We start from the raw sequence: 27,758 nt of genomic DNA on the forward strand, positions 1-27,758 counted from the left end.
CAATAACTCATACCTCACTGTGCATCAGAGAACACACACAGGAGTAAAACCTTATGAATGTAACAAATGTGGGAAGTCTTTCAACTATAAGTCATATCTCAGTGTGCATCAGAGAACACATACTGGAGAGAAACCTTATGAATGTAACAGATGTGGAAAATCTTTCAACCAGTTATCAAGTCTTAACTTGCATCAGCAAACACACACAGGAGAGAAACTTTACAAATGTAACAAGCGTGCAAAAGTCTTTCACGCAGAATTCACACCTCAGTGTGCATCAGAGAACACACAGGAGAGATCACATATAAAAATAATGAACAGGAGCTAGGTGTGGCGACTCAGATCTGAGATGAAGTTTCAAAGCCACCCTGGGCACACAAAAAAAACCTGAGACTCTATCTCCAACTAATCCCTAGAAAATGGGATGTGGGGCTTGGCTCTAGGGTAGGGTGGTAACATTAAGCTGAAGAATTCAGGGACAGTACTCAGGCTGAGTCAAGCTCCGTGACCCACAAAAAAATGAACAGGAATACCTTTAACCTGAAGTCATACCTCAACAGGCATCAAAGAATTAAACCCGGTGAATATTGAATATGCTAAGTCTTTGAACCAGAAGCCCAACTCACACAGATAATAAAACCTGTGTAGGAAAACCTTCTGACTTAAATCTCATCTCACATATCTTCAGAATTTATATAGGAAAATTCTCATGGCAGTGATTAGCTGAGTTTTCTGAAACTATTTTCTCTTGCACACATACTAAACCCACATTTCCCAGAATTTTTCATTCTAAATGGGGCATTGCACCTGAATACTGTCCAGAGGATTTTAACACTAGTGATGTCCATTATTTCCAGGGTTAATAAGAAATGATCAATGGTCTGATACTCTGCATAAGAGTGAAGTTGAGGGTTGGTCAAGTTAATTTTGCTACATTTTCTCTGAAATGGTAAATCCTGCTCTTTCGGAATGGAGTCAGATGATTCTCTGAGATATTTGGGGGAAATATAGATGGGAGCCAAGGGTATGAACATAGATTTCTGTACTACTAGCCCAAATCCCTATTTTGTACTTCATATTACTGTAAAATATATACTTGGGTTAAGCCATCGTATGTGTGATCTGTGTATTATAACATAGATAGCTCACTGTTATCAGTTCAGTGTTTGAATATGAAGGACCTAAGGAAAGATATCACTCTATTAGAAAATATACACTGGCTGGGTATTGGTAGCTCACATCTATAATCCTAGCTACTCAGAAGACTGAGATCTAAGAATTGTGGTTCAAAGCCAGTCACATAGTCCCCATGAGACTCATCCCCAGTTAACCACTCAAAAATAGGAAGTAAAGGTGTGATTCAAAGTGGTAGAGATCTACTACCCTTGAGCAAAATTTCAAAGACAGTGCTGAGTTCAAGCCCCACAACTAACAAAAATGAATGTACCAAGGAGTGAAACCTTTGCTACACCTTATCGATATCACATCATTTCATGGAAAATTCAGAGATCATATTTGGAGGGCTCGTTAAGCATTCAGAATGAAATAAATTTTTATAAGTGTCATTGTCAGTTTTGATTAAAATTACAAAATTGTGGTGCTCCAGTCTTGGCATAAAAAAATCTCAGAGTGCAGGTGCTCTCCTTGAGCTTCTTTCCTTAGGACAAACACTACCATTATAGCCACGGCTCCACTCCAAATCTTTTGGTGGTTAAATGAAATGAAAGAGTCTCAAAGACTTTCCTGACTAGACTGGCTTTTTACCTTAGATTTCAGTCTCCTAAATGGCTAGGATTAAATGTGTGAGCCATTGGAGCCCAGTTTAGGACTGTTTTATGTAGCAGAATGTATAATAAACGCTGAAAATGGGCAATATAGACAGATAGAAGGGTTAAATATCATGGAAACTGTAAAGCAGTTGACAACATAGCAGTGGATCTGTGCCACTAGCTTGGATTCCCAGTTTGTATTTAACATGAGGATACACCAAAACCTGTAAAACATATACATTATACAGGTGATTTTCTGTGTTAATGTTTTTTGCTTATTGAAACCTAACCAGTCCCTGTAAAACATATAGATTATACGGGTGATTTTCTGTGTTAAGTTTTTTTGCTTACTGAAACCTAATAACTAAAAGTACTTATCCTTTAACCTAAATGCAGTGACAATTAGGATTTTCCACATTCCATGCTGCCTTTGATTCCCTTAAAGTTTGTCACATGTATGAGAAATTACTTCATGAGTTGGTGATACTAAATCCTGGATCATTCCAAGCAGTGATCTAAACCATATTAATTCTTTAACATGTACAAGTTTTTATTTCCATAGTGTTTTCTGTATCCATAACATGTCAGATGTTTCTTAAATTGTTGAAAATGAATGTGGTTAAACTTGAAATGGTCATAGATACATTTTGTTGTTGCTGGACTAGTTTTGGTATAGGATGACTACACCAAAAATGACTTCCATGTTACTTCCTTATATCTAATTATTCACTTATGATTAATTCACTCCTAGCCCATTCTGTTGGTGTTCTCAAGCTACTATAATAGAGTCTGCAATGTGAATAATGGGAACTGAATGCATTTTCTCACTGTTCTGGAGGCTGAATGTAATAGTTTAGGTGTTGATAGCTCTAATGAGTACGAATGTCTTTCTTAAGCCAGTCAAACCCCTTCCTCCAGCTCCCTCCAGGTCAGTTGTCCCAGAACACAACTGCAAGAGGCTTTGGGGCAAAAAAATCCTTGCACCAATATTAAACATGACAAAGATAGAATAACCAAGTGATCCAAGGCAAGAAAAAGAAATAAATCCTAGGAAACTAAAATTTAATCAGAGTTTCTAGTGAAACTTCTAAGTCAAAAGGTTTTATTATAAATACAAATTTAGAAAGAACAAAGGAGCTGGGACTGTGGCCTATACTTCATAGTTACCTGGCCAGGCTGGATTCAAACTGCTATTGTTAGATATCAGTCTTCTGAGTAACTAGAATCCTAGTTATGGCCCTAGGTATGGGCCACCAATGGGCGGGTTTTTCTTTGTATTTTAATAGGAAGTGTATTGGATTCTTAATAGCTTTAGTTTCAACAGTCATTTAAATGCTTTGCTACATCTCTTCAAACTACTTCAAATGGACTCTGACCTAAGAAATGGCATGCAATAATTTTAACACAAACCCATGTAGACCAACAAATTCTGATGAGGTTAGATCAATTAGACAAGCTCATAAATGGCTCTAAGAATGTCGGCAAGCACTGTTTGAGAGATAGGAATATATATATATATACATATATATATATTTTTAAAGAATGGGATTCAGGAATACATATATATATATGTATATATATATATATATATATATTAAAGAATGGGATTCATTGGAGTTCCTGTCTCTCAAACAGTGCTTGCTGACACAGGAAGCTAAAATCTGAGCATGATGGTTTGAAGCAACACTGGGAAATAAAGTCTTTGAGGTTCTTGCCTCCAAATGAACCACCAAAAAGCCAGAAATAGAGCTGTGGCTCAATGGATAGAGCACTAGCTTTGGGCAAAAGAAGCTCAGAGACAGGGCCCAGGCCCTGATTTCAAGCCCCAAGGTACACACACACACACACACACACACACACACACACACACACACACACAGTGTGTGTGTGTATGTTACTCCTCAACACTAAAATTCTTTTTTTGCATTTTTTATTGTAATTAGTAAAAGGGTTACATGATATTTGCCAGTTAGAAAGTGCATTAATTCACTTACATTGATACCCTTTCACATGTCTTGGTACCCATTTCCCTCCCCCCCACATCCCCCACCCATGTTGGTTTTCCACCCTTCCCTATCAAATTTCAAATATCCACATACAAATGCATTCAATATATCAGATAACAAAGTGAGATACTATAACAATATGAGATAACCAAGGGACAGCAAAGGAGACGAGAGACAACATAGTAGACAACATAGTACATTAAGGCAAAAATAATTCATTGTATGTCTTTTGTTTCAATATCCTGGAGGTCCTTTCAATTAGCTTCATACTATATGGCCTTATGTATCAAGATTTTGCTCTATTGCAGATCTCTGCCAGTAGAGCCCAAGGTTTCTACTGATTATGATGAATGAGGGAAACCATTGAGCCTACGTTCCTTTGAGTCTGGCTTACTTCACTTAATATGATTTGTTCTAAGTCTTTCCATTTCCTAACAAATGGGGCAATGCCATTCTTTCTGATAGTAGCATAGAATTCCATTGTGTACAAATACCACAACTTGATCCACTCATCAACTGAGGGACATCTGGGTTGGTTCCATATCTTTACTATGGTGAATAGTGCTGCAATGAACATTGTTGTGCTAGTGGATTTAGTATGTCCTTGTTTCTGGATGGTTGGGTAAATGCCAAGTAGTGGAATTGCTGGGTCATAGGGGATTTCTATGTTTAGCCTTTTGAGGCACTGCCACACTGCTTTCCACAGTGGTTGAACGAGTTTGCACTACCACCAACAGTGTAGTAGTGATCCCTCCTGGCCACATCCCCTCCAGCATCTGTTATTATTCGTTTTCCTGATCCTGGCCATTCTAACTGGAGTGAGGTGGAATCTTAGAGTTGTTTTGATTTGCATTTCTTTTATGACCAGAGATGTTGAGCATTTCTTCATGTGTCTATAGGCCATTTTTGTTTCTTCTTCAGAGAAGATTCTCTTTCAGTCTTTGGCCCATTTTTTAATGGGATGGTTGTTACTTTGGAGGTTAGTTTAGGAGTGATTCAATTTTTTGAGTTGTTGATATATTTTAGATATGAGGCCTTTGTCCGTTGTTTGGTTGGTGGAGATCTTCTCACACTCTGTAGGCTTCCTAATTAATTTACTAACTATGTCCTTTGCCAAACAAAAGCTCTGCAGTTTAATGCAGTCCCACTTATCCAGCCTTTCTCTGATTTGTTGTGATTCTTGGTCCTTATTAAGAAAGTTTCGACTGTGCCAAGGAAGAAGGAAGATGGTGCCGAGACAACAGGGATGCTGCCTAGCTTTCTCTCACAAAAATAGAGAACCAGGGAGTCCCACGAGCCAACTACCTAAAGTGATTCACAACAACAAACTCAAAAAGCAACAGAGAAGGACTCAAACCGGAAAAGAAATCCAGATAAAGCTTACATCCAACTTTCTCAAAGAATTTGGAACACGAGGACCCCTCCCCCAACTCTTGCCACTGGATCCAAGCCGCGAAAGCCGCGGAAAGCCGAGAAAAGCGGCAGCTGGCGCCGGCTCCAAGCTGGGAAATGCGGCTGAGGGTGCCGGCTCCACGCCGGGAAATCAGCCGCGGGCGCCAGCTCCAAGCCATGAAAAGCGGTGGCAGGGACCGGGAGTTTGGCCTAGTGGTTAAAGTGCTTTCCTAGCATGCATGAAGACCCGGGTTCGATTCCTGGGTACCACACACATAGAAAAAAGCTGGAAGTGGTGCTGAGGCTCAAGTGGTAGAGCTCTAGCCTTGAGAAAGTCCAAGGACAGTGCTCAGGCCCTGAGCTCAAGCCCAGGACTGGCAAAAAAAAAAGTGATGGCAGTGGAGGGCCCCAGGCCGGGAGCCCAACTGCTGCAGAAACCAGCACAGAACTGGGCCAGCGAAAGGCGGAAGCAGCAGAACCCAGAAGTGGAACCAGAACAGCAAGCAGTGGAACCCAGATGCAGAACACAGGCGGTGGCGGGGACCCGAGGGGAGTGAAAGACTCCCCACCACCGTGGAACACCCACAGACAGACTCAGACAGACTCAGAGGCGTGAGTAATACAGCACGTCCCCAAACACATCGGGAACGCAGAGCGGGTGCCAAGCAATAGAACTTAACTCAGACCCCTCCACCCCGCCCGAGAAAGACTGGTGGGAGCAGGGGGGCAAGGAATCGAGAAAATAGGGAAAATAGGAGCCAGCATCTGCCCCCCCTCAGTTCTTGAGTGGGGCATCCTCCAGCTGGGAATCCTGAGCAAGACAGCACCGAGGGCCCCCCACAGTCACAGACTCTGACAAAGCAGTGGAAACACAGCAAGGATCTGAAGGGACTACCAGCAGCCAAGCTCCGCTTCTGAGAACCAAAAAGCCGCGGCTCCGCGCCAAGTCCCCAGCTGGGCCCCACCCCTGGGAATAGAGGGGTCTCCTGCTGGTCCTGCTGAGAGCCCCTGAAACTCTCAATCCCCACACCATTGGCTTGGGGCCGCCCCTGGAAGCAGTACAGGAAAACGTCCGCCAACTGCGCTCAGACGGAAGCTCGCAGATTCATCCCATGATCCACTGTGAGGCCACTGGTTGGGCTAAGAGCTAGTCGTGCAGCAACACATAAGTTTTATTCTACTACTCTCCAAACTTTGTACTCAAATACGCTACTTACTTACCAACTTAGGTCAGTTATCCTTACGCTATACCTATTCTTCATTACTACAATATTCTTACACTTCTACTCCTATTTTTCTGTCTCTGGACCTCTGTTCATCTTTCAACCCTTATACTGCATGGATCTACACTTGATGGCTGTTGAGAAATACTGTATATCTAGGTGTTTAATTATTCTCTAGGCTCAGAGGGACTGAAAGACAATAGAGATTGGATTGAGAGGCTTATTGTTTTGGGTATAAATCGCTTATGAGTGGATGTATTAGACTGGTCGGTAACTGCACAAAAAGAAAGAGTGATAACACCAATCAGCACTATAATTCTACACACCATAATTGGCAGAGAAAATTTTACATTCCCAATTATTACCTCAGCCTACTACACAGCTGGGATTATAGGCATGAACCACAGTGCCAGGGTCCTCTGTGTTATCTTACACAGACTCTGTGCTCTCTGAGATTTTCTAAAATGCCTACTAACCATTAAAAGCATTACTTGTATGAGCACACTATAAATCAGTAAAATCAGACCTTGTATACACACCAAGAGTCAGGTGTTTTTTGTTGTTGCTGTTTCTTACTTTCTGTTTTGGTAGTAAGGCTTGAAAGCAGGACCTTGTGCTCTCATGTGGCTTTTCTACTCAGGCTGTTGTTGTACCATTTGAGCCTACCTCACTTCTGGCTCTTCTACTGATCAATGGAAATAAAGAGTTTCACAAATCTTCCTGCCTATTGCAGCTTTGAACTGAGCTCTTCAGATTTTGTATGGGCCACCACAGTGCCTGGCTACAATACCGTGTATTCAAAATTCTACCACTCAACAGTAGTAACAAATTTGCTTTCAACCAACAAGCAGTGATTATCAAGCACTGTATAGACAATAAAATAATTTTCAACCATAATAACACAAACCCATTTTCCTCCTTAAGATGTTGATATAATTCGGCTCTGTTGTTAACTGAGTTTAAACATCCAGCAAACTGATGTTTTCTGGAATTGGCAGTATGGATTCTATTACTCCACAAGGACAATAAGGACACAGGCCCTGGTGATGTGTAACAAAGAAAAGGAAAGACAAAAGGCGTATGATCACAAAACTTATAAATAAAACAGGCTTACTTTTAATATGATTGCTCGTGTTACATAACCAAGCCAGTAACATTTTTTGCATATTCTAAAATTTACATGTGTTTTAAGGTCTTTCAATGTACTCACTCTGTTCAGTGAGTTTTTGGAAAGATTCACATGACTAAATACAAAATTATATATATGTGACTAGAATGTGTGCATATTTTGTATGCAAAAGCTAAGGGACAGTGAGTTCAAGGCCTAATGGGGGTTGGGGGAGAAAGCGGGAAGTGGTGGGAGAGAAGAACTCATTGAGCTATCTGATACAAATGTCAGAAGGCTCTTTACAACCTACTTCAAGATTTAATGTGCAAAGGACAGATACACAGACCAACAGGAGACTAAAGAGAACTTAGTAACATACATATATAGTCCACTAGGTTCTGATAACTTACAAAGGCTCTTCAGTGAAGAAAGGATACTCTTTTAACAAATGCTCCTACAACAATTAGAATACTAAATGTAAAAAAAATAATAAATTCTGACTCATAATTTTCACGAGAGCAAGGAAAAGTATCATATCTTAAATATGGAAACTAAAATTCTAGAGTTTCTAAAAGAAAATATAAGAATAACCTTTCTGATCTTGGATGACATTTCTTAACACATGATCCCCAAAACATCACCAACGTGAAAACGGATATACTTGACTTCCTCAAAAGTAGAAACTTCTACATTGCAAAATCGACAATTCACAGGAGCAACACACTTATAGAAAGCATACCTGTTACATATCTAAGAATTCATAAACATCCCAACTTAAAAATTATATCATTGAATACTCACTGAATTAAACATAGCAGATGACTAATAAATGAGTAGGAGCTTATCATTACTAATACAAAGAAAATGTAAATTAAAGTAATAATGAATTATCAATGAATGTTATAGCTATTAGAATAGCTAAAATATCAAATAAAGGTAATCTTGACATATCAAATGCTAATATAAACACAGAACAATCAGAAAATTTATTTTACAGTGGAGAGTTAAAATGGTACAGACATATTAGAAAAGTAATCTGGCAGGTTTTCTTTTAAGAAAGTAGCAATATAGGGACTGAGAGTTTGATCTAGTGGTATAGTGCTTGCCTAGCATGCATGAGGACTGGGGTGTAATTCCTTGGTACCACATACACAGAAAAAAAAAGCCAGAAGTAGTACTCTGGCTAAAGTGGTAGAGCTCTAGCCTTCAGAAAATTCAATGACAGTGCTCAGGACCTGAGCCCAAACTAGGACTGACAAAACAATTAGCATATACATAGGAAACTCAAGTACATTAAGCCATTTAAAACTCCAGCCTCAAAAGTCAGCATATTATTTGATTTCATTTAAGGCACTCTGAAAAAGGCACAATTTTGAGTTGAGCACCAGTGGCTCGTATCTATAATCCTAGCTACTCAGGAGGCTGACAACTGAGGATGGCAGTATAAAGCCAGACCAGGCACAAAAGGGCACTCCAGTCCGTGAGATGCATATATCCAATTAATCACTAGAAAACAGGAAGTAGGGCTGTGGCTCCAGGAGTAGGGCGACAGCCTTGAGCTAAAGAGCTCAGGGACAGTGCCCAGATCCGGAATTCAAGCCCCATGACACCACTCCCCCCAAAAAAAGGCAAAAAACTACTTAAGAAGTTGGGAGTTTGGCCTAGTAGTAGCATGCTTGCTTAGCAAGCACAAAAAAACAGGCTCAATTCTCAGTACTACATACAGAGAAAAAGCCGGAAATGGTGCTGTGGCTCAAGTGGTAGAGCTCTAGCCTTGAGAAAGCCCAAGGATAGCACTCAGGCCCTGAGTTCAAGCCGCAGGACCGAACAACAACAACAACAACATCTACTACTTAAACATAATAAACTTTTTTACTCATTGCTAAGTTTGAAAGGCTCAGTGCTATCCTCAAGGTTGCTAATGAACAACAAAATAGTTGGGTTTCTCTGTTACTGTCACACAAAGAGAACTGGAGAGATTTTTAACCAAATCTATGAAATTAGAATGATCCACTTTTTGGAGAGGGGGGCAGGGGGAGGGGTCATGGGACTTGAACCCTGGGCCTGGGTGTTGTCTCTGAGCTCTCTAGCTCAGGGCTACTGCCTTACCCTTTGAACCACAGTGCCACTTCTGGTTTTCTTGTAGTTAATTGGAGATAAGAGTCTCACAGGCCGTTTTAGTTTTTTAGTGGCAAGGGCTGGCTGTCTTTGAACCTGGATCTCGGATCTCGGATCTCAGCCTCCTGAGTAGCAAGGATTACAGGCATGAACCACCAAGCTGGGCTAGAATAATCTACTCTTAAGAACAATGCACAAAAATGACTTTGTAAAGTCCTAGGGGAATGAAAATTTCAAAGCAGATAAAACAAGGTAGTATACCGGTGTATGGAAACTTTTTCAAACAAAATTGGGATCATAAGACTGTATGAGTCTGTAGCCTTCCCAGGAATCCCTTATTACTACATATCCATGAACTCGTTCATTTAGCAAATACAACTGACAGAAGCACACCAGAGGCTGTATGTTGGGCAGCAGTGATTTAACCAGTTAATGAAAAACATTCTCTTCCCTTAAAATGTTTCGTACTGACAGCAGAAACTATGTACTACTGCTACACACTACCTGAGTAGCTAGCAATCCCGGATAACAATTGAAGCATAAAGAAGCAGCACCTGACTAAACTGTGAAAGGACATCAGGAATCTTTCCTTGGGAAAGGAGTTGACTTCCACTAATACCTGAATTTTAGGCAGACATTACAAGAGAAGAAAGGACATTTGTAAGAATACCAAATCTTGAGCTATATAAATTCTGCCCTATGAACCACTGTCATTTAATCATTTATTTTGTGTTTTGGCTGTCTCCAATTATTTGCCACCATAAAACCTTTTTTTGGCCAGTTCTGGGTCTTGAATTTAGGGCCTAGGCACTGCCCTTCGGCTCTTACCTCCAATTAACCACTAGAAAACCAGAAGTGCCGCTATGGCTCCAGGGGTAGGGCAGCAGCCTTGAGATGGAGAACTCAGAGACAGAGCCCAGGCCCAAAGTTCAAGCCCCATGACTGACAAAAAAAAGACTGGAAGTTTGGCCTAGTGGTAGAGTGCTTGCCTAGCATGCAGGAAGACCCGGGTTTGATTCCTTGGTACCATACACATAGAATAAAGCCCGAAGTGGTGCTGAGGCTCAAGTGGTAGAGCTCTAGCCTTGAGAAAGTCCAAGGCCAGTGCTCAGGCCCTGAGCTAAAGCCCAGGACTGGCCAAAAAAACTAATCTTAATTAGAAAAATCTTTATGAATATGGTTAACCATGATTATTCTTTACCTTTTGATTTTTCTACCTGTGGAATTTCATCAATTTCAACAAGAGGCTTTTTGTTTGGAGGTTCTGGAGAATCAGGATAATCTTTTATAATTTCAGCTTCAGCCAATTCTTCTTTTCCACGTTCTAAAATTCCTTTCAATCTTTTAGAGATACAAATAATAAAATGCAAAGAAACTTTTAGAAATCTATAAATGGTTCTAATAATTAAACATTATGAATATTAGTTTTTATAAAGCAGAGCTGATCACACAAAATAAAATTAAGAACCAGCAACTTCTATCAAAAATCAGGTATGAAACGGAGAATAGGTGGCTTATACCTGTAATCCTAGCTACTCAGGAGGCTGAGATCTGAAAAAATGGTTTAAAGCCAGCCTGGGCACTAAAGTCTGTGAGACTCTTATCTCTAATTAACTACCACAAAACCAGAAGTGGAGCTGTGGCTCAAAGTTATAGAGCACTAGCCTTGAGCTGAAGAGCTCGGGTCAGGGACAGCACCCAGGCCCAGAGTTCAAGCCCCATGACCAATCACTGTCCCCCCGTCCCCCGCCTATCCCGCCCACAAAAAAATCAGGTGTAAGAAATTAATGAATTAAATTCAAATTTCTCTTTGCATTATAATAATGGAAATCAGGAGTTAGTTCAGGAATTAGCTATAAAATGGAAAAAACTAGGAAATATGAAGCTAAAATTTATAAGGTGAGATGGCATTTCAAAGATCCTGCACAATTTTAAAGATATGGAGAAAGTACTCCAAATCACAAATAAGACTAAGATGTTTACTGTTACTTGTTTTGTTTTCTATGTAGTATGGAAACATATTTAATTTCCACAAGTTAGGAACTTAACTCTAAGTTTTCACGGGGTAACACCATCACTTTCAAAACATACAGTGGTAAGTCTGAAGGTCAGTGCAAAATGAAGGAGTTCTTTTTTCCTGTTCTTTATAGTGAGCAATTTCATTTCAGATGCTAAGCAGCCCAAAGGAAAAACTAAACTTGCCAAGTTTAAGAGAATAGTGTTCTTTCTGTTTTCAAAATTGTGTCATTTCTAGAATTACTGTGAAAATATGCCAGTGAAGCTTTGGGTAGGAGTATGGATATGAGTTATAGATATGTATCCACCTTAAAATATATGGGCAGGAAAGATACTTATCAGCATTTATAAAAAGAAAAAAGTAGCCTTGTACAATAACAACAACAAAAAAAACGTATGCATTGTAAAGGTCAAGAAGTCACCTCTCTGAATCCTGCCAGGATTTTTCCTGCTCATAATTTTTGTTACTTTGTCTGACTTATCCTTCTTGTCCGCCCTCTTTCTTCACATTTTCTTTCTTTCTTCTTCTTCTGGGGGTTTGCTCCTGCATGCCATCAGACATTCCAAGACCTTCTTATGCTTCTCAGATTTGCTAATATGGGCTCTGACAAGTGTTTCCAATTCATTCCACATGATGTGGTACTGTTCATCTCTGCAGTGAAGAGTTAAAATAATGTTCTCACAATGCCCTTCAATAATATTTAAACATAATACTGAAGTATCACTTCCTACATGTTCACATTAAAAAAAGAAAAAAGTAGTGTTGCACTTCTATGAAATCTTAAGAAAACACTTTTTCTGTAACTTCTGTGTTTATGAGGTATGAAGACAGCCAGGTGCTAGTGGATATCCTCTTTAATCTTAACTGCTTAGTAGGCTGAGATCTGAGAATCATGATTTGCAGCTAGCCAGGAAGAAAAGCCCGAAACTCCTATTTACAATTAAGCAGCAAAAAGCTAAAAGTAGCAGAGTGCCAACCTTGAGTTATAATACCAAACAAAAACATGTGGCTAGTATGGACACAAGAAATAAAATTAATGAACTATGAATACAGAAATTTAAATCAATTTATGGTCATGAAAAGGAAATATACCTTCCTTCTTTTTTTTCTTTTCTTTTTTTGCCAGTCCCTGGGCTTGAATTCAGGGCTTCAGAACTGTCCTGGGAGCCACAGCACTACTTCAAGCTTTTATCTATGTTTGTGGTACCAAGAAATTGCACATGGGTATTTGTGCATGGTAGGCAAGCACTATACTACTAGGCTAAATTCCCAGCCCCTCTTCCTTCTTTCTTACTGGACATGATTAATGGATTCTAAGTCAGAATGAACTCATTTTAACTACATCGTATTGCATATGTGTATATATACTTACTTTCATGTTTTTTTCATGCCAGAACTGGGGCTTGAACCTACAGCCTCAAACTCTTCCTTAGAATTTTCTCTCAAAGCTGGTGGTCTAGCACTGGAGCTATACCTCCACTTCCATATTTTTTGCTGGTCAATTAGAAATAAAGAGACTCATACATTTCTGCCTATGCTGGCTTCTAACTATAATCCTCAGATCTAGGCCTCCTAAGAAGCTAGGATTATAGGTGTGAGCCATCAGCACCAGTTCGTATTTCACATTTTTAATCTCATGTTTAAATTACTTACATGTGAAGTAAGTTATCTTAAAAAAATTCAATTCAAATGAATGTAAAGAATAAAGGGGGAAAAACACTACCTTTTAGAACCCTTTCCTCTGGTACCAACTGTGGAAATAGGTAGAGGAGCGTTTTTTCTTTCCATATCAACTAAGTTGTATATTGTTTTTGACAGTTTAACACATCTTCTTCTGTCAAACATTCTTTCACAATAATACTGGCTAATGGAACTACCTGCTGGGTTTGTTCTTTTTTGAAGAAAAGAGAAAAATCTGTCTTAAAATCAAATTTATTGAAATATGGAGGCACAATCTGACTTTATTACCACAGTAAAGAAATCTGTAACTATTAACTTCAGTTCTCAACTACTAATCCTTTCATTGTAACCAACTCACACATTTCTTTTTTTTTGGTTTGAGATATGGCATTAGTTGCAAATAGTTTGTTTCTACAAAGAAGATGTAATAGATATAGAAAAAAAGAAAATTATATTTAACACTTACCGCTTCCATGTTGAATATGGTGGTTTGCGAAATAATCATGGGCCAGTATCGAATGTGTTTTTCTAATTGATCTTTTGCTTGTTCCAAAGGGATCTCAAGACTTCCATCGATTTTATATCTGGGGTCTAGAAAAGGAGTTAATCAGTTTTCCCTCATAAATTCACCAAAATCCTAATGATAACCAAACAAGGTAAAGTTAGAAACTATGTCTGATGTTTCAGTATGGGTTACAAGTAATAATCTCTTCCCTGTCTTCTGTCCTGTGATTTATTTCAAAGTACTTTCTCCAGCAGTGGCCCTCTCCTCACTACTTTGTTCTCTCCTTTTGAACTTTGTCTTTATTGAATGGAAATGAAGAAAGCTTCAAACACGCACCTGTGGTGCATTTGCCCTTTAAAATTCCCAGAAACATTCATTTTACTGTATCTGGATAATTTAAGTCTTTTCTATTATATGAAAAATTAGTTAATGCATCAGAAAGAAGATCAATTTGCTTACTTTAAATACTACCTCAGATAAATTATCAAAATGTTACAGTGGTTATCTTTGAATGATTACAAGTTGTTCACAATTTTTTGTTTTTGTTTTTTCAGATATGTCCCACAAATAAATACTAATGAAGCTTCCTCTACCAAAAATATAAAAAAGGTCTGTTTAAAAAGAGAAAAGTAGTTACTTAAAATACATTGCAGGCCAAGTGATGGTTGCTCATGTCTATAATCCTAGCTGAGCAGAGTAAGAGCTGAGCATATATACTTTGAAGCCAGCCCAGACAAGAAAGTCTTAGAGACTCTTATCTCCAATTAAACATTAAAAAGTCAGAAGTGGAGGTGTTGTACAAGTTATAGAGTGTTATGTGCAAAGCCCAGGTATAGCACCCAGGCACTAAGTTCAAGCCCTACTACACACACACAAACACATACACACACACACACACACACACACACACACACACACACACACATACAATTATGAGAGCAATTACCTAAAATACATGGCAGAAAACATTTCGTGGGTTATAAAATATATTCATGTATATATAAATTACATTTCAATTTCCATAACCATGCTAAAGGTAGACATCCATAAAGTATAAGTATGAAAAGGGAGGCAAAACTGAAACAAAAACAATAGAATTTCTATGAAAAACATACATCATTTCCTTGTATTATATCCTACTTTTAGTATATTCTAAAAATAATTCACAAGTTAAAGTTACTTTAAAGCAGCAGCAATTCAAATGTTTCCCCTTGCAATTTAAATTATTAGAAATTTATTTCCATAAATCTTAGATCAAATTAATTTTCCATCTCTATAATTCCAATGTTTCAGTAGATTCCAGTTACTTCTAAGTATGCAATGAATACCTACCATGAAAATCTCTATCACGATGGAAGGAAGATGGCGCCGAGACAATAGGGACGCTGCCTAGCTCTCTCTGACAAAAAGAGAGAACCAGGGAGTCCCACGAGCCAACTACCTTAAGAAATCCACAACAACGAACTCAAAAGGCAACGGAGAAGGACTCAAACCGGAAAAGAAATCCAGATAAAGCTCACATCCAACTATCTCAAAGAATTTGGAACGCGAAGACCCCTCCCCCAACTCTCGCGGCAGGATCCAAGCTGCGAAAGACAAGGCAAGCCGCGAAAAGCGGCAGCTGGCGCCGGATGAAGCCGCGAAAAGCGGCTTGAACGGGTGCCGGCTCCACGCTGGGAAAGTGGCGGCCACGTACAATTCCACTGTCATCTCTCTGTGTCTACTCACAAACCAAATCCACCGGTCCACGATTTCCCTCCCCTCCTCTAGGTTTCTCTGGTTTTCTTCTTTCTTCTCCCACATAGTTTCCATGTGTTGTAACATCACCTCTCGTTTTTCCTCAGCCGCCCTCTCCACTGGTGGGTGGGTGTGACCCCTGTGCTCCCGAGCCTGGGAGCAGTGCTCACACAGCAGGTTCTTGTCCTCCTCACAGAACATGTGCTTGGTCGCCCGGTGGGTCCCACACTGGTGCTCCTGGGAGCTCAGGAATCGTTGGAGGCTGGCTTTTCCCATGGCGGGACCACCCTGCTCAAAACCACATTGCTTCGCACTTATCCTTGCTGGGAGGGCTCCCTGCACGCAGGACTCAAACCGGAAAGAAAATTCAGATAAAGCTCACATCCAACTTTCTCAAAGAATTTGGAACGCGAAGACCCCTCCCCCACCTCTCACTGCCGGATCCAAGCCGCGAAAGCCGCGGAAAGCCACGAAAAGCTGGGAAAGTGGCAGCGGGCCGAATCCACGAAAAGCGGGGGCAGTGGAGGGCACCAGGCTGGGAGCCCAGCGGCAGCAGAAACCATCACAGAACCGGGCCAGCGAACGGTGGAAGCAGCAGAACCCAGACAGGGAACCAGAACACCAAGCAGCGGAACCCAGAGGCAGAACACAGGCGGCGGCGGAGACCCGAGGGGAATGAAAGACTCCCCACCGCCGTGGAGCACCCGAACATGGACGCAGAGGCGTGAGTAATACAGCGCGTCCCCAAACACATCGGGAATGCGGAGCAGGTGCCAAGCAATAGAACTTAACTCAGACCCCAGCACCCCGCCCGAGAAAGACTGGCGGGAGCAGGGGAGCAAGGAATTTAGAATCCTGTCCCTTCCCTCAACGGCCCCCTCCATCAGGCCATTGACTGGAGATTGACAGGCAGGCTACCCATAAGACCCAATACCCCACCAAGAGAGACGGGGCTCTCCCAACTCCCATCTGCCCAATGGGCTCAACCCCCAGCCCTCTGACTGGAGACTGACAAGCGGGGGGACCCCAAGATTCAGCACCCCACCAGGGGAGGCGGAGCTGTCCCAGCTCCCACCCGCCCACCAGGCTCCTGTCCCAGGCCACTGGATCTGGAGAGTGGAGGGCGTTGGGACCCTGCCTTACAACAGTGGGTAGTGGGTGTGGGAAAATAGGAGCCAGCATCTGCCCCCCCTCAATTTTTCAGTGGGGCATCCTCCAGCTGGGAATCCTGAGCAAGACACCACCGAGGGGCACCCGAAAATCACAGACTGTAACAAAGCAGTGGAAACGCAGCAGAGATCTGAAGGGCCGACCAGCACCTAAGCTCCCCTTCTGAGAACCAAAAAGGCAAGGCTCCGCCCTTGGAGCCCACGACCCCAGCTGTGCCCCGCCCCTGGGAACAGAGGGGTTTCCTGCTGGTCCTGCTGAGAGCCCCTGAAACTCTCAATCCCCAGACCCTTGGCTTGGGGCTGACCCTGGAAGCAGCACAGGAAAACGTCCGCATCCGCGCTCAGATGGAAGCTCGCAGATCCATCCCATGGTCCACTGTGAGGCCACAGGTTGGGCTATGAGCTAGTCGTGCAGCAACACATAAGTTTTATTCTAATACTTTCCAAACGTTGTACTCAAATACGCTATCTACTTACCCCCTGACCTCTCCCATTCTATTTTTCTATCTCTGGACCTCTGCTCGTCTTTCAACCCATATACTGCATGGATCTACACTTGATGGCTGTTGAGCAACACTGTATATCTAGGTGTTTAATTATTCTCTAGGCTCAGAGGGACTTAAAGACAATACAGATTGGATTGAGAGGCTTATTGTTTTGGGTATAAATCGCTTATCAGTGGATTATTAGACTGGTCAGTAATTGCACAAAAAGAAAGAGTGATAATATGAATCAAAACTTGTGAACATCTAGAGTCTGCCAGCTACAGAGGTCTTGGTTGGTTATATCTGAAAAACTATAATCGTGTTTAGTATTAATCTTGCTCCCATTTTCAAATGGGCAGAACAAGAAACTCAAGAAAAATGTTAAATCAAGAAACAACAACCCCCACCCCCCTCACCCAATGTAAACAGCCAATGGAACAGTTACTGGTAAACCTTGAGGAGAGTCTTCCAAGTGCTGTGCAAATGCAATTGATAAACATCATTAATGAAAAATGTGAAAATATAAAGAAAGAGATAAGGGAGGAAGCCATAAACAAGGTGATAAATGAAAAAGAAGAAGCCATAAAGGAGGCCATAATAAAGGTTTTTCAAAGAAAGATGGATGAATTCATACAATCCACAAATAAAAAGGTGACTGAACTCCAGCAAATGTTGAAAGAAAATAAAGCTACTGAGCTAACCACTCAAATGGAAATCAAGGAGCTAAAGAAATCCATACATGTTCTAAAACAAGAGATGCAAGGCATCAAAAATGAGCAATGAGAAGCAAGGGAGATGAAAAATGTAGTAGATAGCTTTGATAGCAGGTTAGACAATGCAGAGGAGAGAAATTCTGGGGCTGAAGATTAGTTATTATAGAGAAAGAACAGAAAATGAGTCAATCCAAATCTAGGAAAAATGAGAGAGCGCTTCAGGAGGTCCAAGATACAATTAAGAAGCCTAATTTAAGGCTAGTTGGAATTGAGGAGGGCGTGGAGAAAGAGGTCAATGGTATTGGAAATATACTTCAGGGAATCATCTCAGAGAATTTCCCAAATATCCACAAGGGCAGGCCCATCCAGATATAAGAAGCTTTTAGAACCCCAAACAGACCTGACCAGAAAAGAACATCCCATCGCCACATCGTAATCCAAACTGGATCAATAGAAACAAAAAAAGGATCCTAAAGGCAGCCAGGGAAAAGGGTTCAGTAACCTATAAAGAAAAACCAATCAGAATAACTCCAGATTTCTCAGCAGAGACCATGCAAGCAAGAAGTGACTGGAAGCATATATGTCATGTCCTGAAGTCAAATAACTACCAACCAAGAATACTGTACCCAGCTAAGCTCTCATTCATAACTGAGGAAACAATAAAAACATTCCATTCCAGGGAAAAGCTGCAATAATATGTCGCAACAAAACCAACACTACAGAGAATTCTGAAAGATGTTCTATACATAGAAAACCAAAATAAATGCAATATACGGAAAGAAATGGCACCTAAACAGCATACCACCTAAGGACCACAAGAACTGTCAAGACACAGGCCCAAATAATAGCTTTTCAAAATGGTAGGACCTAATAAATATCTCTCAATGCTAACTCTCAATATCAATGAACTCAACTCTCCAATTAAATGGCATAGGCTGTCTAGTTTGATCAAAAAGCAAGAGCCACCGTTCTGCTGTCCTCAAGAGACACATCTTATCCCAAAAAAACAAGCATCTCTTGAAAGTGAGAGGTTGCAATAAACTCCATCAAGCTAACGGCCCCCATAAACAGGCTGGAGTTACCATCCTCATATCAGAGAAAATAGATTTCAAACCAAAATTAGTAAGAAAAGACAAAGAAGGTTACTACATACTACTAAAGGGATCTTTCCTCCAGGAAGACATAACGATCCTAAATATTTACACACCCAATCCCGGAGCTCCAAACTTCATCAAGAAAACTTTACTTACACTGAAACCATTCATAGATCGAAATACAGTGATTGTCGGTGACTTTAACACACCACTCTCCCCTATGGACAGATTGACAAGGCAAATCTCAACAGAGAAACCGTCGAACTGAACAAATATAGACCAACTAGATCTAACAGACATCTGCAGAATATTCCACCCAGCAACAACACAATATACGTTTTTCTCAGCAGCACATGGAACATTTTCCAAAATAGATCACATCTTAGGCCATAAAACAAACCTGGACAGATTCAGAAACACAGAAATTATTCCATGAACACTCTCAGACCACAAAGGCATCAAACTGGAACTGAACACACATCTCAACCAACGAAAACCCTGTAACTCATGGAGACTGAACAACACATTGTTGAATCACCAATGGGTCATCGAAGAGATCAGAACAGAACAGAAATCCAACAGTTTATGAAATTGAACAGTAAGGAGCACACAAACTACCAACTCCTTTGGGACACAGCAAAGGCAGTACTCAAAGGACAATTTATAGGGATGAGTGCCTACAACAACAAGTTGGAAAAATTGCAAACCAACAAGTTAAGGTCTCACCTTAAGCTCCTGGAAAAAGAGCAAAAAACCAACCCTAATCCCAGTAGAAGAAAGCAAATAATTATAATCAAAGCAGAATTAAATGATTTGGAATCCAAAAAAACTATAGAAAAAATCAACAAAACAAGGAGTTGGTTCTTTGAAAGAATTAACAAAATTGACAAGCCCTTAGCAAATCTTACCAAAAAAAGAAGAGAGCATATCGAAATAAACAAAATCGCAGATGAAAATGGTAATATCACGACAGAAATTACCAAGATCTAGAATATCATGAGGGAATACTTCTCAAACTTTTATGCCAACAAAGTTGAGAATCTAGATGAAATGGATGAATTCCTAGCCAATATTAACACACCCACACTGCTCAAGAAGAACTAAGCCAACTCAACAGGCCTATTTCAAGCTCTGAAATAGAAATGGCAATTAGAGAACTTCCACCTGAGAAAAGCCCAGGGCCAGATGGATTCACAGCTGAATTCTACAAGGTCTTCAAAGCAGAGCTCACACCAATACTCCTCAAGCTCTTCAACGAAATTGAAAATGAAGGTTCCTTACCAAACTCATTCTATGAAGCCAGTATAACCCTCATCCCCAAACCAGACAGAGATTCATCAAAGAAAGAGAACTATAGACCTATATCTTTGATGAACATCGATGCAAAACTTCTCAACAAAATACTGGCCAACCGTCTACAACAACTCATCAAAAAATTATACACTATGATCAAACTGGATTCATCACAGGGAGGCAAAGCTGGTTCAACATACGCAAATCAATTAATATAATTCAACACATCAACAGGAGCAAGGACAAAAATCACATGATTGTCTCAATAGATGCCCAAAAGGCATTTGACAAGATCCAACACCCCGTTATGTTAAAAGCTCTGGAGAAACTAGGAATCCATGGAATATTCCTCAATGTAATAAAGGCTGTGTATGAGAAACCTACTTTTACTAATTACAATAAAAAAAGTGTTTCAGAAAAAAAAAAGAATTGCGCTCTTGGGAAAGATGGAATTGGTCCTTGCTCGAGCCTTCCAGGAAGAGGTGAGATGCCTCATCTGCATGGACACGTTGATGGACCCGGTCACCATCAAGTGTGGGCACATTTTCTATTGCCTCCGCACTCCACCGGGGGTCTCTGAGATCCCCCTGTCCCTTCCCCAAGTCAGAGAAACTTCCCGCACTCGAGTGGCTGTTGGACAGCATGTGTATAAGCAAAAGGAATCCCTGTGGAACGCAAAGAGGAACACCACAGTCATGTTTGGTGGACCTAGTTAGATGCCAGTGGCAGAAAGCCGAAGCAAAGGAGTGGTAGTCAGGTGGTGCCTGGCCAGTGTGGTTGATATGTAAATGAGATCGCCTGAGGCACCACCCCTGGGAGCGCACATCCCCCTCTCGGGCCACAGCACCTCAGCCGATAAAAGGGCTGGAAGCCCGGGGAGGTTGTCTTTGGAGCAGACCCTGCTGCAGCCTGAACCAGCCAGCCTCCTGGTACCCAGGATCAAGGCAGCGGCGGCGGGGGGAGAACCTGCTCTTTAGAATTGCGCTCTTGGGAAAGATGGAATCGGTCCTTGCTCGAGCCTTCCAGGAAGAGGTGAGATGCCTCATCTGCATGGACACGTTGATGGACCCGGTCACCATCAACTGTGGGCACACTTTCTGTCGCCCCTGTCTCCGCCTTGCCTGGGAAGAAGCCACGACTCCGGCCAGGTGCCCTGCGTGCAGGGAGCCCTCCCAGCAAGTACAACTGCGAAGAAATGTGGGTTTGAGCAGGGTGGTCTCCGCCGTGCGAATAGCCAGCCTCCGGCGATTCCTGAGCTCTCAGGAGCACCAGTGTGGGACCCACCGGGTGACCAAGCACATGTTCTGTGAGGAGGACAAGAACCTGCTGTGTGAGCACTGCTCCCAGGCTCGGGAGCACAGGGGTCACACATACCCACCAGTGGAGAGGGCGGCTGAGGAGAAACGGGAGGTGAACTTACAGCACATGGAAACTTTGTGGGAGAAGATAGAAGAAAACCAGAGAAACCTAGAGGAGGGGAGGGAAATCGTGGACCGGTGGATTTGGTTTGTGAGCAGACACGGAGAGATGACAGCGGAATTGTACGTGGCGGCGCCCCACCCCAGTCTCCAGGGGGAAGGTGAAGGACCACTTGTAGAAAGCTTTCTCAACCAAGGAAGGAGGGGTTTAGAGCAACTGTGGACAGTGGAGCGGCACTTTCTCCAGAAGCAGGCTCACCTGAGGCAGGTGTACCAGGACTTGATGACAGCCTACCAAAAGGCAGATGTGGAACTCCTCCAGCAGTTGGAAGATGCTCTGGAAAGCTGTAAGTGCGCCTTGCATTTCATGTCCCAGCCCATGGAGCCGCAGCTCAGTCCTCCTTCTGTTCCCGGACTGACAGAGACACTCAGCCGGTACCGAGGGACGGTGACCTTCGATCCCTGGATACAGAGTCCACCTCTGCTGCCTGGTCACGGGAGGACCTCTAGAGGGGCCCGGGGACACGCAAATTCCAGGGAGGAAGGTGCCGGCTGCAGGCTTGCTCTTGGCGCCCCGGTCTTCATCTCGGGGAAACATTACTGGGAGCTCAGCGTGGACGACTCTTCCTCCTGGGCTTTGGGGCTGTGCAGGAATTTTGTAGGATTCCCTCCAAATGCATCCCAGGACCTTTTCCTCCTCTCCTCTGTGCCAGGGAGCAGTCCTGGCGCTCTCTGTACTACCTCACCACTGCTTCCTCTCTACCTAGAGAAGCCTGTGGGTCGGGTGGGGGACTTTCTGGACCTAGACAATGGGACCGTGAGTTTTGTCAACGTGGCTAAGAGTTCCCTTCTCTGGAGATACCCCAGCGGCTCCTTCCACTCTCCAGTCATGCCTTTCATTTGCAGCGCCGACCCATTCCCCTAGGCGGAGAGCCTTTCCAGGGAGTCCAGGACCCTGTAGGTGGCAGGAAGGAGGAGCAATGTGGGCGGCACGCTGTGGGCCACCCTCCACAAACCCGGGTTTGCCCTCCTGTTTTCATGGCAGGCAAAGGGGGAGCCACCCAGACTGCCTCAGGGGCCATTCCAACACGCAGTGTGTCTCTGTGGCCCCTGTCCCTTGTCTTGTGGCCTGGCTGGTCTCCGGACAGCGTGGCACCCCCTCCCTGCCCAACCCCCTCGCCACCCCGCCCGGCCCCCTACACTGCTCCTTGGGTGCTGAATTGGGTTCGGTAGTCCCAACCCACCTCGGCCTGGGAGAAGACCATAAGGCTCAGCTGGCCTTATGGTCATGGAGGTTTTCAGCCACCATGGGCATGGAGGCAAATTCCTCGGGCTCCACCTCTTATCCGCTCCCCAACCACGTGTCCTCCAGCGTCCACCACATCCGGCAACCCCCGCTCCTTGCCCTCCCCCACAGGCCAAATAATAAAGTTCATTACAAACAAGTTGTATAATCAGCGAAAAGGTTGCCTCGGGTTAGCCCATGAGTGTTTGAGAGGTTTCAGGAAGAGTTGAGAGTTGTGAGAGGAGAGAGAGTGTTGAGAAGATTGAGTGAGGTGAAAGGGCTCAGATGGTTGGGAGATTTAGGAGAGAGTGGAGAGGGTCGAGAGGCTTGAGAGGGTTGATGTTGGGGTCCTTCTCGGAAGTGGAGGCGGGCGGTGGGCGGGGGAATGGCGGTGGTGTCCACGAATCATGCCGGGGACACAGACTCTGGAGACCGGAGTCTCGGTGCAGATGTAACTTTAGTTTAGAAAACGTGCTCACGTGCCCAATCCAGATTGAGCGGTGGCCACCACATCCTACCAGCAGCAGGTGTTTGGTCTTTACTGAATGTGACTGCCAGTCCACCATGTCCTTAGACACGTCCCACTTGTGGGGAGTTTTTGGAGCTCCTGCTCCATGCGGGGAGAGCCCCTGAGCGCTCTAGCTCCGGACTGCTTACATCACTGGTTGTGCCGGGGTGGGGTGAGGTGGTGTATGTGCCCAAGGCACAGTATCACGGGGCCACAGGTAGTAGCCTAGGCCTGCCTGTTTTCCACTAGCTAGGTAGTCCCACAGGTTGAAAGAGTTGGAACGGAGTTCAGAGGGTTCACAGACTTAGTGAACTGAGTGAGTTGATTGAGGTGAGAAGACTGGGGGATTTGAGTGAGTGCAGGGGGTTAGGACACAGTGTTGAGCGAGATGAGGAGGGTAGAGGGTTGAGAGGATTGGGAGTGTTAAGGGCAATGTGAGTGTTAGGAGAAGGTTCCGAGATTTGAGAGGGTGGAGGGGACTGAAAGGTGGAAGCGGGTCGGTGGGGTATAGAGGGTTGAGAGTTTTGAGAGGATTGGAGAGTTGAGAACATTGGAGAATGGGGAGACTTGAGAGAATGAGAGGGTTGATATGGATGTGAGGGTTGGGAGGACTCGGTGTGAGGTGTGAGAGTTGAGAGTACTGAGTGGGTAGGGATGGTTGATTGAGAGACTTGAGGGTTTGGGAGGGCTAAGGGTTTTAGAAGACGTTCGGGAGAGGTTTTGGAAAGGGTTGAGAGTCTCCAGTGGTTGAGCGAGTCAGTGGAGAGTGAAGAGTGTTAAGCGATCTGAGTGGGTTGAGTGTGTTGAGATTTGAGATTGTTGAGGGGTCATGGAGAGAGTTTAGGAAAAGTTAGGAAAGGGTTTGGAGGGTCGAGAGATTTTGGACTGTCAGGAGTTAAGAGGGTTCAGATTGTTGAGAGCCTTGGGAGTGTTGTGAGGGTTGTGGGGTTTGGGATACTTAGGGGAGGGTTAGGAGAGGGTTAGGAGGGATGACAGAATCCAGGGTGTTCAGAGAGTTGGGAGGGTTGAGAGGATTGAGGAAGTGGAAGGAGTTGACCCCTTTAGGACAGAAATGAGAGTTGTGTGGCTGAGAGGGATGGAGATTTGAGAGGCCTGAAGAATTCAGTAGGATTCCCTGCCAAGGCATCCCAGGAGCTATCCCTCCTCTCCTCGGTGCCAGGGGCCACTCCTGGCGCTTTCTCTACTACAGCACCAGTGACTGGTCTCTACCTAGAGAAGCCTCTGTCTGTGGTGCGGGCCTTTCTAGATCTGGACAACTGAACCACGGGTTTGGCTAGTGTGCCTAAGAATTCCCCTCTCTGGAGACAACCCATTGGCTCCTTCCACTCTCCTTTACGGCCTTCCATTTCTAGCGGGGACCCATTCCCCTAAGGGAAGCAAGAGCCTTTCCAGGGCCTTCCAGACAGCAGGAAGGAGGACAGGTCTGGGCGGTACCCTGTGGATCAACACCAGCTCCAAGGCCGGGTCTGCCAGGATGTGTTTGCGATGGTCGAAGCGGAGGGCCACCCCACCTCGACTCAGGGGCCATTCCCACCATGCCATGTGTCTCAGTGAACCCTGTCCCTTTGTTAGACTCCCGACTCAGTGGGACGTCTTCCAGACGGATCCCCCTTCCCAAGGAACAGCGACTCCACGCAGTCGGATGCAAACAGCAAGAGGTTTATTTGGGAACACGGGCGCCCGGGGCAACAAGATCTCCTAGGAGACTTGCGCACCTAGGCTGGGGAGAGGGGGATATTTATGGGTGGCTGAAGCAGGTTACAGAAGCAGAAGCATAGTTACAGGGTAATGATTGGTTATAATCACATTAGGTAAGACTCAGCTAGGGGTTTATTGGATTTTCCACTTGGTTAAACAGGCAGTTGACTACATGTCTTGTTCCTGGCCATATTTTATTGCTTTATTCCTGGAATTTCCTCCTCTTATTCAGGTTCATAAGGTATACAGTTTCACTGACTCGAACCAACTCAAACCGCAATCATTCAACATCCTGTTGGCTGTTTTCCAGCCCATTGTATAAACTGCAGCTACTTGCACTATTCTAAAGGCCATTCTTTTAGTAAATTGAAAGATGTTTGTGTTGTGAAGGTGATTTAGAGTGGTTACTATTGGTTACTATTACATTATGGGGAGATTGTATATTTCTCATCCCCCATTTTCTTATAGCTCCTTGAATGGAATCTTTCATTCAATCAGAGTGGTCTCTCTTTCCTTAAGTTGCTGATACTGTTGAGTGAGCACTAAAGCTTGTACTACAGTTAATCGATCTTTTACAAATTGGACTAGTCTATTTAGGATACAGGGACTCAAGGTGAGAATTAGAATGAGTATAATGAGTGGTCCTGCTATAGTGGATAACAGAGTTGCAAACCAAGGGGATTGATTAAACCAGTTTTCAAACCATCCTTGCTGAGAGCGGAATTCTTTCTCTCTTTCCGATAGCCTTTCTCTAAGTTTGCCCATGGTTTCCCGGACAATTCCTGTTTGGTCAGCGTAAAAACAACATTCCTCTTTTAGGGCGGCACATAATCCGCCATCCTTTAAGAAAAGTACTTTAGATAAGGATGTTAGAGATTTTTACAACTAAGAAAGTCTTATCTTTAAAGGATTTGGAGTGCGTTGCAGTTTCCATTCTGGTGTCTGATCGGCAGTAGAAGATATTTGTAGCCATATTGTCCAGGTTTAATTTCTGTAAAGTCAATTTCCCAATGAACACCTGGGAGGTGTCCTCTCACTCTGGTTCCAAGTCCAATTTTAGTCTGTCCTGCATTTACCCTAGCACACGCTGGGCACTGGGCAGCCACTTGTTGCAAAGCCTCCTCCTTTCCCAAGAAGTGGCCAAAGTAAAAGTCCACTTTTTGGGCCAAACTGTTTTTCCATCAAAAGTCCATTGTCCTTGTTTGGAGTCATAGGCCGCCCCCATTTTCTTATGACACTCAATATCCTCTGGAGTGTATGGGAGTGGGGGAAGACTACGGTGAGGCTTCTCTATTATTGGGAGGGCCGGCACTCTTGGTGTTCTCTGAAGTGCAGCTTCCCGAGCCGCTCGGTCTGCCAGACGATTGCCTCGTGCTTCCATTGACTCCCCTTTTTGGTGGCCCAGGCAATGTATAATGCTCAGTCTTTTTGGTAAAAATATTGCAGCCAACAGGGCTACAATTTCTGCCTTATTTTTAATGTACAAGAAACAAAACAAACAGACCGGTCCCTTAACCTACCGCGCGGCTTTCAGACAGTCGGGGAGGGGCAAAAGCCGTTCCCTCGACCAACAGAGGAAGTCTCTTACCTTCTGCCATTTGGAGGGCCTTGGTTAGGGCAATAAGTTCCGCTTTCTGGGCCGATGTTCCAGGGGGCAGCCCTCCAGCCCAAATTACCTCATTCTCAGTGGTAACAGCTGCCCCTGCCTTCCGCTCTCCATTTTCCAGAAGGCTACTGCCATCCGTGAACCAGGTGAGCTCAGCATCCTGAAGGGGGTGGTCTGTCAAATCAGGTCGGGTCCCATCACCAAGAGTTTAGTTCCAGTCCTCTCAGGAAAAAACTGTGAGGTGGTGGTTGAATCCGGCAGCACAGCAGCTCCAATGGAATGTCACACCTCCTGCTGGGTCACCTGCAAAATTTCTAAAGAAGCTTAACCTAAGGCCTGATTCTGGTGAATTCTCCCAATGCTTTTCTAGTTGCTTTACCCGAGCACACTCACTTTTGCAGGCTGGCACCCGTTGGTTTTTAAGACAGTATAGGATTGAGAATCCAAAGTAATACCAGGGTGGCAACTTTTAGTAACCAGATTGAACAAGGCTTAGCACTCTCTAGACAGGCACAGAAGACTCGAAACTGTAGCCGTTCCCCACAAGTGCAGTCTCCACTCTTGCACATTTGTTACTACTATTTTTTTCCATGCCTCCAACTTATGCTGTCTTAATTTTTAAGAAACAACTTTTTGGTCCCTTTATCTAAAGAGGACTGATGGGCGACGATCCATCTTCTATAACTTCTTCAGGCTGACTCAGGGGCGTTGTCTCTATACCTAGCCAGGGACCCTGAAAACTTAGCCTATTTTACCAAGAGGCTGTCAAGATTACATATATTCTACTCCAAATTGGAGGTCATGTAAAGCATTTAACAACTGCACAAACTTTTTCTTTGGCTACAACAGTGTAGCTTACTTAGCACCCATTTGCAAAGGCATTTTCCTGATTTAATCCCTGCACTCTATGCTT

General features: G+C 43.4%; 1 pseudogene; it reads left to right on the forward strand.

The window, feature by feature from the left end:
• The first annotated feature begins 21,305 nt into the window (after positions 1 to 21,305).
• LOC150040024 (tripartite motif-containing protein 43 pseudogene) lies at positions 21,306 to 22,652 on the forward strand (annotated as a pseudogene).
• The last annotated feature ends 5,106 nt before the right edge of the window (positions 22,653 to 27,758 follow it).

The sequence above is a fragment of the Megascapheus bottae genome, unplaced genomic scaffold (genome assembly GCF_031878675.1).
Source record: "Megascapheus bottae isolate mThoBot1 unplaced genomic scaffold, mThoBot2.hap1 HAP1_SCAFFOLD_163, whole genome shotgun sequence".
NCBI classification, from domain to species: Eukaryota; Metazoa; Chordata; class Mammalia; order Rodentia; family Geomyidae; genus Megascapheus; species Megascapheus bottae.